At 37.7% G+C, this 11,358-nt stretch overlaps 1 non-coding gene across 1 annotated transcript; it reads right to left on the reverse strand.

Annotated features, from left to right (window-relative positions):
• Positions 1 to 9,157: 9,157 nt before the first annotated feature.
• Positions 9,158 to 9,261, reverse strand: LOC112768694 (small nucleolar RNA R71). Its single transcript, XR_003186093.1, has one exon. It is a non-coding gene; the product is annotated as a small nucleolar RNA R71 (small nucleolar RNA).
• Positions 9,262 to 11,358: the final 2,097 nt, after the last annotated feature.

The raw sequence follows: 11,358 nt of genomic DNA on the forward strand, positions 1-11,358 counted from the left end.
TCCGCCTTCGTCTTGATCTATATTTTTTCATCCGGGTGGTTTAGAAATTAGATTCTCACCAAGATGACCAAACGTTTTCCGAGATCCATTCGATTGAACATGAGACCAATCCGTGCACTTCGAGTTGAAGCGTGGAACCTTATTGAACCTTGTGCACCAGCTCTGAGTACGAGCCATTTCCCTCTTACTCTTAAAGCCGCAGAGAGCTCTAAGCTGGCCATCTGTCTCAAGCAAACCATATTCAAGTGGAAAAATAAAGTTAAAGGTTAAGGATTGTACCTACTTGAAGCTTGTATTGGGTGGTAATGGCCTTGGGATAGGTGTTTCCAGTGGTTCTGTAAGTTCTACTCCCTTGTAATCTTCTGTGAATTTCTCCACTTCCTTGTAAAATTCTTCAAATGCAACATCGTCCTGATCAAAGTCTTCTATGTCTTCCTCATCACTCAAGTCATAAGCTGGAGGTTGAGAGAAATCTACCTCCGCATCATCTTCGTATTCACTTGGGGAAGATTCTTCAATCTCGGAGAATTCACTTGCGGATGCAAGTTCAGTACTAGGAGAACTTGACTTGAGATTATCATTATCAAGGAAACTGGCATCTTGGGTCATTCCGTCTAGTTCTTCATAAAATACCTGCCTTGGGGTTTGTGCACTATCCTCCTTAGCATCAATTGTAACGTCCTTGACGGAATTCTTCGCAACTCTGGGTTCTCATGGAGGTTCAGCATCTCCTAAATCTTCAATCAGTACTTCTTCTTCTTGGGTAATTTGAGCTTCCTCCAATTGTTCCAGAACAAAGTTATGCTCATTACTGCCCTCTGGGGTTTCTAGTATCTCCTTCATGCTACGTTCGTCATTAGATTCTCCACATAAAGCTATTGGAGTTCCTTGAGGGTTTAAATGTCTGGAAGATAATTGATGTATTGCTTGCTCCAACTGATGAAGGGTTGTATGAAGTTGATCGACTGTTTCCTTGAGGCGAACCTGTGATTCTCGAGGTGATGGATTTGGACATGGTACATAGGGAAGTGGTGGTGTTTGGGAGTAATTGGATTGGAATTGGGGTAGATAAGGATCGTATGGTGGTGAATGGTGAAAAGGAGCTTGTGAGTGTGGTAGTCCAAAGTTATGTTGAGAGGATGGTCTATAGGCACAGGGTGGGGCTTGTTGGTAGTTACAAGGCTGTCCACCATATCTATTAGCTTGGTTTGCATTGTATAATGGTCTTTGTTCCATGATATCTTGGAGGGTGTTGTTGCCAAAAGGGTTGATCAAATCCTCTTGGCTCCATCCATCTTTGATTTCTCTGACCTTGATGCATGTTCCTGCTATAACTTCCGTTTCCTTCAACAATATTAGAACCAAACTCAAAGCAAAAGGGGTGAGAGTTCATAGTAGCTAATGGAAATAAAAGGAGAAAACAAAAACAAATAAACAAGTAAAAGAAAAATATTTACAATAACCAATAATAAGGCACACGTTTGCAGTTCCCCGGCAACGGCGCCATTTTGAAGAGAGAACTTTTGTGTGGTCTAGAATTCAGAATAAATTCCCGTTGCAAGTACAACTTCTAAACCAACAAAAATTCTTTCTTACAAACGTTTTGGTTGTCACAAGTAACAAACCCCTAAATAAATTGATAACCGAAGTATTTAAACCTCGGGTCGTCTTCTCAAGGAACTGCAGGGAGGTATGTTCTTATTATTGGTTATGAGTTTTGTAAATTGGGGTTTTGAAAGTAAGGAACAAGTAATTTAAATGACAAATAAAATAAATAAATGACTGTAAAATAAACTCTTGGCAAGGTATGAGAGTTTGGAATTTCTATCCTAGTTATCCTTATCAGGTGTGATGAGAATTGGATTTTAATCCCACTTAGTTAAGTCAAGTGGACTAATTAGATTGATCCTCAAGTCCTAGTCAATCCCTGTGGGAATACTAGCTTTAGAGCGATCTAGATTAATTAGGAATCTACCAATTTCAACCACTGCTGAGTTTGACAACTCAAGTGTTACCAATTACTTAACCAAAGCCAAAAGGAAGAAAATATCTAAATTAAATTAAAAGCACTCATAAATAGAATAAAACGATTATGAACTGAAATATCTCAAATAATATTAATTAAGAAAATCATAACATGAATGTAGCATAAGCTAAATTGAAAAGATAAATGATAATCAAAGGTATATAATAAAAGTAGAAAATAAATAAGAGAAACATTGAACCTACACTTGAAGAGAAGTAATTCTAAAATTAAGAGAAATCCTAATCCTAAAACCTAAGAGAGAGGAGAGAACCTCTCTCTCTAAGAACTACATCTAAACTATGAAAAGTGAGTAATTGAAGATCTCCTTCCATATGGATGCATTCCCCCACTTCATAACCTCTAATCTGTGCCTTCTGGACTTGGATCTGGGCCAAAAAGGGCTTCAGAAATCGCTGGGAGCGTTTTCTGTAATTTCTTATGCGTGGCGTCTGTCACGCGTCCGCGTGGGTCACGCGGTCGCGTCATCTGGAGTTTTCCTTGTCACGCGTTCGCTTAGGTCATGCGTCCGCATCATCTGTGTTCTGCTCATAGCGCGCGTCCGCGTCAATCACGCGTTCGCGTCGCTGCCAGTTTCTTCAAAAACTCCATTTTGTGCTTTCCTTCCATTTTTGTATGTTTCCTTTCCATCCTTTAAGTCATTCCTGCCTTAGAAGATTTGAAACTACTTAACACACAAATCACGGCATCGAATGGTAATAAAAGGTAATTAAAATAAATAATTTCTGAAATATAGGAAATATGTTTTTCACATATATCACATAATAAGGAAGGAAAAGTAAAACCATGCCATTTTCATGAATAAGTGGGTGAATGATTGAATAAATCTCTTGAATTGAGCACAATATATATCATAAAATATGGGTTTATCAAGTGCACGCAATAGGGAGACACGGAGACAAGGCGCACCTTCGAATAGGACAGTGACTGCGGTGGAATAGAGCTAGCACCGGCAGCAGCGTGGCTGCGCGACGGAGGCTTCCACGTTTGCACGTGGCTGTGCGATTGAAGGGAAGGAAGGTTGCGATGGCTGCTGCGCGATGGAGGGGAAGTGACGGAACATGCGGTGGCTGTTCGAAGTTCCGACGGCGGCAGTAGCAGGCGGTGGCTAGACAGACGACCAGGAGATCGATGAGAGGAACCCTGAACTGAGTGTGAGAGAGGCACTGAGGCAGAGGCGCGTTCTAAACGATGGAATTTGGTTAGGGCTAGTTAGAGTGCAGCACAATGAAACGACGACGCTTGGTTCCTTACTAAAAAACCTGTTGGGTCACTTGTATGCATGATTGACGTGTACGCGTCGATGCCTCAATTCTGGTAATGCTACTGTATGGTTCCACAACCCGAGAGTTGTAATGGAACCATGCAGGTGGGGTGCCAAGGGCACAAATCACCCGACGCGTACGCATAGCTGACGTGTATACGTCATCTTGGTTTTCACCTTTCCACGCGTGAGCGTGGCCGACGCTTACGCGTCACCTCAGTTTCATGAATGCTGCTGCTGCTGCTGCATGGTTCCAAACCCGAGAGTTGTAATGGAACCATGCAGGTGTTGTCCCAAGGGCACGAAAAGCATCCACGCATACGCGTGGCCGACACTTATGCGTTCCTTCTCCTCTCTGCTTCCTACGCATACGCGTGGGTGACGCCTACACGTCATAGCTTAATACTGCTGCTGCATGGTACAAAAACCAGAAAGTTGTGATGGAACAATGCGAATATTATGCGTGGAGCACAAAAGTCGTCACGCATACGCGTAATGGATGCTTATGCGTCACCCTCCTTTTCGACCCCACGCATACGCGTGGGTGACGCACACGCATCACAAAGCCGACTCAAATTACTGATTTTTTATATTATAAAATTATTATCTACGCAAAATTACTAATGTGATACAAATGCAAAAGTAATATGGCATAAATTCGTTGTATTATATGTTTGGTATCAGTTTTTACCTTTTATATTATATAAATAAATATAAATACATAGATGGAAAACCAAAGAATTACAACACTGGACCGGGGATAAACATCATTGTTATGCACATGTCATGTGCTTTGCTCCATAACATTCAACTGCTTTCATTTATTATTATTTTTTAATTACATTTTTCATTTTTTAATTAATTGTTAGCCGGCCATTATATTCCGAAAGTTTAAAAGTGTACATGGTCTTATTTATTTAATTTTCAGTCTGGTTGTAGGTAATTGTCTTGTTTGCTTCTTCTTTGTTTGCTTCTTCTAGTGTCACTAGATGATGACTTGAAAATTACAAGCAATAATAGATGAGGAATGGGATTAATTTACATAATTTTTTTATATATTTTTTATTAATTGTTTTTAATATCAAAACAAAAAAATATACAAAAGATAATGCAGGAAAAATGGGGTATATAATTTTTTAATACAAAAATTTATAATCAATATCATTAAAATCAGTCATTAGAATAGAATATACATAAAAGTATAAAATATATATTAAAAATTAGTTAAGCTACATATATTTATATAAAAATATATAGTGATTAATTTTGGTGTGTAAATAGTATTTTTTAAAAATTAAAATTTTTTTAATACAAAAATACTATTCGTACACTAAAATCAATTATCAATGTATTTGCGTATAAATACATGTATGATTTAATTTATATTTAATATATATTTATATTTTAATATATATTTTTAATTTATACAAAAATATATAAAAACTGACTTTGATTGCTGATTTTAGTGTACATCTAATATTTTTGTTTTTAATCATACCTTAGCAATGGTTGACCTGCCGTGACTACAAGACAGGCATCAAAAGATTTTGTCTTAGTACAAAGAGATCTAAAAGGCGATGTAGGTCTGCAATCATCTGAGTACATGGGAGATGGCAGACTGGATTGATAGTTTCAACAAAGAGATCTAGCTACAACACTATGACGGCGGTCGCAGGTTTGGGCACATGACGACAAACCTCTCCGAATGCATGAATGCTATTGATGAGCGGATAATTTATACGCTTTTTGGCAATGTTTTTAGTATGTTTTTAGTAGAATCTAGTTACTTTTAGGGATGTTTTCATTAGTTTTTATGTTAAATTCACATTCCTGGACTTTACTATGAGTTTTTGTGTTTTTCTGTGATTTCAGGTATTTTCTGGCTGAAATTGAGGGACTTGAGCAAAAATCAGATTCAGAGGTTGAAGAAGGACTGCTGATGCTGTTGGATTCTGACCTCCCTGCACTCAAAGTGGATTTTCTGGAGCTACAGAACTCAAAATGGCGCGCTTCCAATTGCGTTGGAAAGTAGACATCCAGGGCTTTCCAGCAATATATAATAGTTCATACTTTGGCCGAGTTTAGATGACGTAAAAGGGCGTTGAACACCAGTTCTACGCTGCTGTCTGGAGTTAAACGCCAGAAACACGTCACAAGCCAGAGTTGAACGCCAGAAATACGTTACAAACTGGCGTTCAACTCCAAGATTGACCTCTACACGTGTAACATTCAAGCTCAGCTCAAGCACACACCAAGTGGGCCCCGGAAGTGGATTTATGAATCAATTACTTACTTCTGTAAACCCTAGTAACTAGTGTAGTATAAATAGGACTTTTTACTATTGTATTAGACATCTTTGATCAGTTTTATGCTATCTTAGACTTTCATGGGGGCTGGCCATTCGGCCATGCCTGAACCATTATCACTTATGTATTTTCATATGGTAGAGTTTCTGCACTCCATAGATTAAGGTGTGGAGCTCTGCTGTTCCTCAAAGATTAATGCAAAGTACTACTATTTTTCTATTCAATTCAACTTATTCCGCTTCTAAGATATTCACTCGCACTTCAACCTGAATGTGATGAACGTGACAATCATCATCATTCCCTATGAACGCGTGCCTGACAACCACTTCCGTTCTACCTTAGATTGAATGAGTATCTCTTGGATCTCTTAATCAGAATCTTCGTGGTATAAGCTAGATTGATGGCGGTATTCATGAGAGTCCAGAAAGTCTAAACCTTGTCTGTGGTATTCCGAGTAGGACTCTGGGATTGAATGACTGTGACGAACTTCAAACTCGCGAGTGCTGGGCGTAGTGACAGACGCAAAAGGAGGGTGAATCCTATTCTAGTATGATCGAGAACCTCAGATGATTAGCCGTGCTGTGACAGAGCATTTAGACCATTTTCACAATAGGATGGGATGCAGCCATTGACAAGGGTGATGCCTCCAGACGATTAGCCATGCAGTGACAGCGCATCGGACCATTTTCCAGAGAGTATAAAAAGTAGCCATTGACAACGGTGATGTCCTTACATAAAGCCAGCCATGGAAAGGAGTAAGACTGATTGGATGAAGACAGCAGGAAAGCAGAGGTTCAGAGGAACGAAAGCATCTCTATACACTTATCTGAAATTCTCACCAATGATATACATAAGTGTTTCTATCCTTATTTTCTATCTATTTATTATTTATGTTCGAAAACTCCATAACTATTTTATATCCGCCTGACTGAGATTTACAAGGTGACCATAGCTTGCTTCATACTAACAATCTCCGTGGGATCGACCCTTACTCACGTAAGGTTTATTACTTGGACGACCCAGTGCACTTGCTGGTTAGTTGTATCGAAGTTGTGAATGAAAAATGATTTATTAAGACGTGCGTACCGAGTTTCCGGCGCCGTTGCCTGAGATCACAATTCCGTGCACCAAGTTTTTGGCGCCGTTGCCGGGGATTGTTCGAGTTTGAACAACTGACGGTTCATCTTGTTGCTCAGATTAGGTAATTTTCTTTTTGTTTTATTTTCAAAAATTTTTCAAAAACCTTTCAAAAATTTCTCATCTGTTTTCGAAAAAAAAATAAAAAAATAAATCTTTTCAAAAATATATTTTTCTTCAGAATTTTTAAGAATGAATTCTAGAGTTTCATGAAGCATGTTGAAGCCTGGCTGGTTGTAAAGCCATGTCTAATTCTTTTGGATAGGGGCTTCCAACCATCAGCATAGAGGCAAGTTAATTAGAATGTCAGCCGTGGCATATCTGAGTTACATACTAAAGCTTGGCTGGCTATTAAGCCATGCCTAACCCTCGGATTGGAGCTTTAGACTAAGAATACAAGATTCCTGGAATTCATATTAAAAAATTTTGAAATCCTTATTTTCTTTTTCCTATATGTTTTTTTTTCGAAAAAACATATACAAAAATCCAAAAAAATAAAAAAATCATAAAAATAAAAAATATTTCATATTTCTTGTTTGAGTCTTGAGTCAAGTTGAAAGTTTGGTGCCAATTGCATATTCATCTTGCATTTTTCGAAAAATTCATGCATTCATAGTGTTCTTCATGATCTTCAAGTTGTTCTTGGTAAGTCTTCTTGTTTGATCTTGATGTTTTCATGTTTTGTGTCTTTTCTTGTTTTTCATATGCATTCTTGCATTCATAGTGTCTATACGTGAAAAATTTTTAAGTTTGGTGTCTTGCATGTTTTCTTTGCATTAAAAATTTTTCAAAAATAAGTTCTTGATGTTCATCTTAACATTCAAAGTGTTCTTGGTGTTCATCTTGACATTCATAGCATTCTTGCATGCATTCATTGTTTTGATCCAAAATTTTCATACATTGAGTCTTTTTCATGTTTTTCCCTCTCATCATTAAAAATTCAAAAATAAAACAAATATCTTTCCCTTTTTCACTCATAAATTTCGAAAATTTCAGTTGACTTTTTCAAAACTTTTTAAAATTTAGTTGTTTTTTATGAGTCAAATCAAAATTTCAATTTAAAAATCTTATCTTTTTCAAAATCTTTTTCAAAAATCAAATCTTTTTCATTTTTCTTATTTATTTTCGAAAATTTTAAAAATATTTTTCAAAAATATTTTTTTTATCTTTATCTCCTAATTTTCGAAAATAACATCATCAATTAATGTTTTGATTCAAAAATTTCAAGTTTGTTACTTGCTTGTTAAGAAAGATTCAAACTTTGAGTTCTAGAATCATATCTTGTGATTTCTTGTGAATCAAGTCATTAATTGTGATTTTAAAAATCAAATCTTTTTCAAAACTAATTTCAATCATATCTTTTCAAAAATATCTCTTTATCTTATCTTTTTCAAAATTTGATTTTAAAATATCTTTTCTAACTTCTTATCTTCTTATCTTTTCAAAATTGATTTTCAAATTTGTTTCAACTAACTAACTAATTTTTTGTTTGTTTCTTATCTTTTTCAAAACTACATAACTAACTCCCTCTCTCTCTAATTTTCGAAAATATCTTCCCTCTTTTTCAAAATTTCTTTTTAATTAACTAATTATTTTAATTTTTGATTTTAATTCTCGAAAATTACTAACCTTTTTCAAAAACTATTTTCGAAAATCACTAACTCTTTTTCAAAAATTATTTTCGAAAATTCTCTCTCTCTTATCTCCTATTTATTTATTCATCTACTAACACTTTATCTCATCCAAATTCGAACCCCCTCTTCCATCTGTGTTCGAATTTTTTCTTCTTCTTTTCTTCTACTCACACAGGGACCTCTATACTGTGGTAAAAAGGACCCCTATTATTATTATTTTTCTGTCCCTCTTTTTCATATGAGCAGGAGCAAGGACAAGAACATTCTTGTTGAAGCAGATCCAAAACCTGAAAGGACTCTGAAGAGGAAACTAAGAGAAGCTAAATTACAACAATCCAGCAAGCACCTTTCAGAAATTTTCGAACAAGAAGAGGAGATGGCAGCCGAAAATAATAATAATGCAAGGAGGATGCTTGGTGACTTTACTGCACCTAATTCCAATTTACATGGAAGAAGTATCTCCATTCCTGCCATTGGAGCAAACAATTTTGAGCTTAAACCTCAATTAGTTTCTCTGATGCAGCAGAACTGCAAGTTTCATGGACTTCCATCTGAAGATCCTTTTCAGTTCTTAACTGAATTCTTGCTGATATGTGATACTGTTAAGACTAATGGAGTAGATCCTGAAGTCTATAGGCTCATGCTTTTCCCTTTTGCTCTAAGAGACAGAGCTAGAGTATGGTTGGACTCTCAACCTAAGGATAGCCTGAACTCTTGGGATAAGCTGGTCAAGGCTTTCTTAGCCAAATTCTTTCCTCCTTAAAAGCTGAGTAAGCTTAGAGTGGATGTTCAGACCTTCAGACAGAAAGAAGGTGAATCCCTCTATGAAGCTTGGGAGAGATACAAAGGTCTGACCAAAAAGTGTCATTCTGACATGCTTTCGGAATGGACCATCCTGGATATATTCTATGATGGTCTGTCTGAATTAGCTAAAATGTCATTGGATACCTCTGCAGGTGGATCCATTCACTTAAAGAAAACGCCTGCAGAAGCTCAAGAACTCATTGACATGGTTGCTAATAACCAGTTCATGTACACTTCTGAGAGGAATCCTATGAGTAATGGGATGCCTATGAAGAAGGGAGTTCTTGAAATTGATACTCTGAATGCCATATTGGCTCAGAATAAAATATTGACTCAGCAAGTCAATATGATTTCTCAGAGTCTGAATGGAATGCAAGCTGCATCCAACAGTTACTCAAGAGGCATCTTCTGAAGAAGAAGCTTATGATCCTGAAAACCCTGCAATAGCAGAGGTGAATTACATGGGTGAACCTTATAGAAACACCTATAACCCCTCATGGAGAAATCACCCAAATCTCTCATGGAAGGATCAACAAAAGCCTCAACAAGGCTTTAATAATGGTGGAAGAAATAGGTTTAACAATAGTAAACCTTTTCCATCATCCACTCAGCAACAGACAGAGAACTCTGAACAAAATACCTCTAATTTAGCAAACTTAGTCTCTGATCTATCTAAGGCCACTGTAAGTTTCATGAATGAAACAAGGTCCTCCATTAGAAATTTGGAGGCACAAGTGGGCCAGCTGAGTAAAAGGATCACTGAAATCCCTCCTAGTACTCTCCCAAGCAATACAGAAGAAAATCCAAAAGGAGAGTGCAAGGCCATTGACATAGTCAACACGGCCAAACCTGGAGAGGAAAGGGAAGACGTAAATCCCAGTGAGGAAGACCTCCTGGGACGTCCAGTGATCAATAAGGAGTTTCCCTTTGAGGAACCAAAGGAATCTGAGACTCATCTAGAGACCATAGAGATTCCATTAAACTTCCTTATGCCCTTCATGAGCTCTGATGAGTATTCCTCTTCTGAAGAAAATGAGGATGTTATTGAAGAGCAAGTTTCCAAGTACCTTGGTGCAATCATGAAGTTGAATGCCAAATTATTTAGTATTGAGACTTGGGAGGATGAACCTCCCTTGTTCACCAATGAACTAAGTGATCTGGATCAACTGACATTGCCTCAGAAGAAACAAGATCCTGGAAAGTTCGTAATACCTTGTACCATAGGCAACATGATCTTTGAAAAGGCTCTGTGTGACCTTGGTTCAGGGATAAACCTCATGCCCCTCTTTGTAATAGAGAAACTGGGAATCTTTGGGGTGCAAGCTACTAAAATCTCATTAGAGATGGCAGACAATTCAAGAAAACAGGCTTATGGACAAGTAGAGGACGTGTTAGTAAAGGTTGAAGGCCTTTACATCCCTGCTGATTTCATAATCCTTGATACTGGGAAGGATGAGGATGAATCCATCATCCTTGGAAGACCTTTCCTAGCCACAGCAAGAGCTGTGATTGATGTTGACAGAGGTGAATTAGTCCTTTAATTGAATAAGGACTCCCTTGTGTTTACAACTCAAGGTTACCCTTCTGTAAACATGGAAAAGAGGCACAGTAAGCTTCTCTCAAAACAGAGTCAACCAGAGCCCCCATAGTCAAACTCTAAGTTTGGTGTTGAACTCCCATATCCAAACTCTAAGTTTGATGTTGGAAAGTCTCAACAATGCTCTGAACATCTGTGAGGCTCCATGAGAGCCCACTGTCAAGCTATTGACATTAAAGAAACGCTTGTTGGGGGGTAACCCAATTTTTATTTATCTAATTTTATTTTTCTTGTTCTTTCATGTTTTATTAGGTTCATGATCATGTGGAGTCACAAAATAAATATAAAAATTGAAAACGGAATAAAAAATAGCAGAAGAAAAATCACACCTTGGAGGAAGACCTTACTGGCATTTAAACACCAGTAAGAAGCATCTGGCTGGCGTTCAACGCCAGAACAGAGCATGGTTCTGGCGCTGAACGCCCAAAATGGACAGCATCTGGGCGTTTGAACGCCAGAATTGCACCCTGGAGAAGAGCTGGCGCTGAACGCCCAGAACAAGCATGGTTCTGGCGTTCAACGCCAGAAATGGGCAACAAATGGGCGTTCAACGCCCAGAACAAGCACCAATC

The sequence above is a fragment of the Arachis hypogaea genome, chromosome 17, assembly GCF_003086295.3.
Source record: "Arachis hypogaea cultivar Tifrunner chromosome 17, arahy.Tifrunner.gnm2.J5K5, whole genome shotgun sequence".
Taxonomy (NCBI): Eukaryota; Viridiplantae; Streptophyta; class Magnoliopsida; order Fabales; family Fabaceae; genus Arachis; species Arachis hypogaea.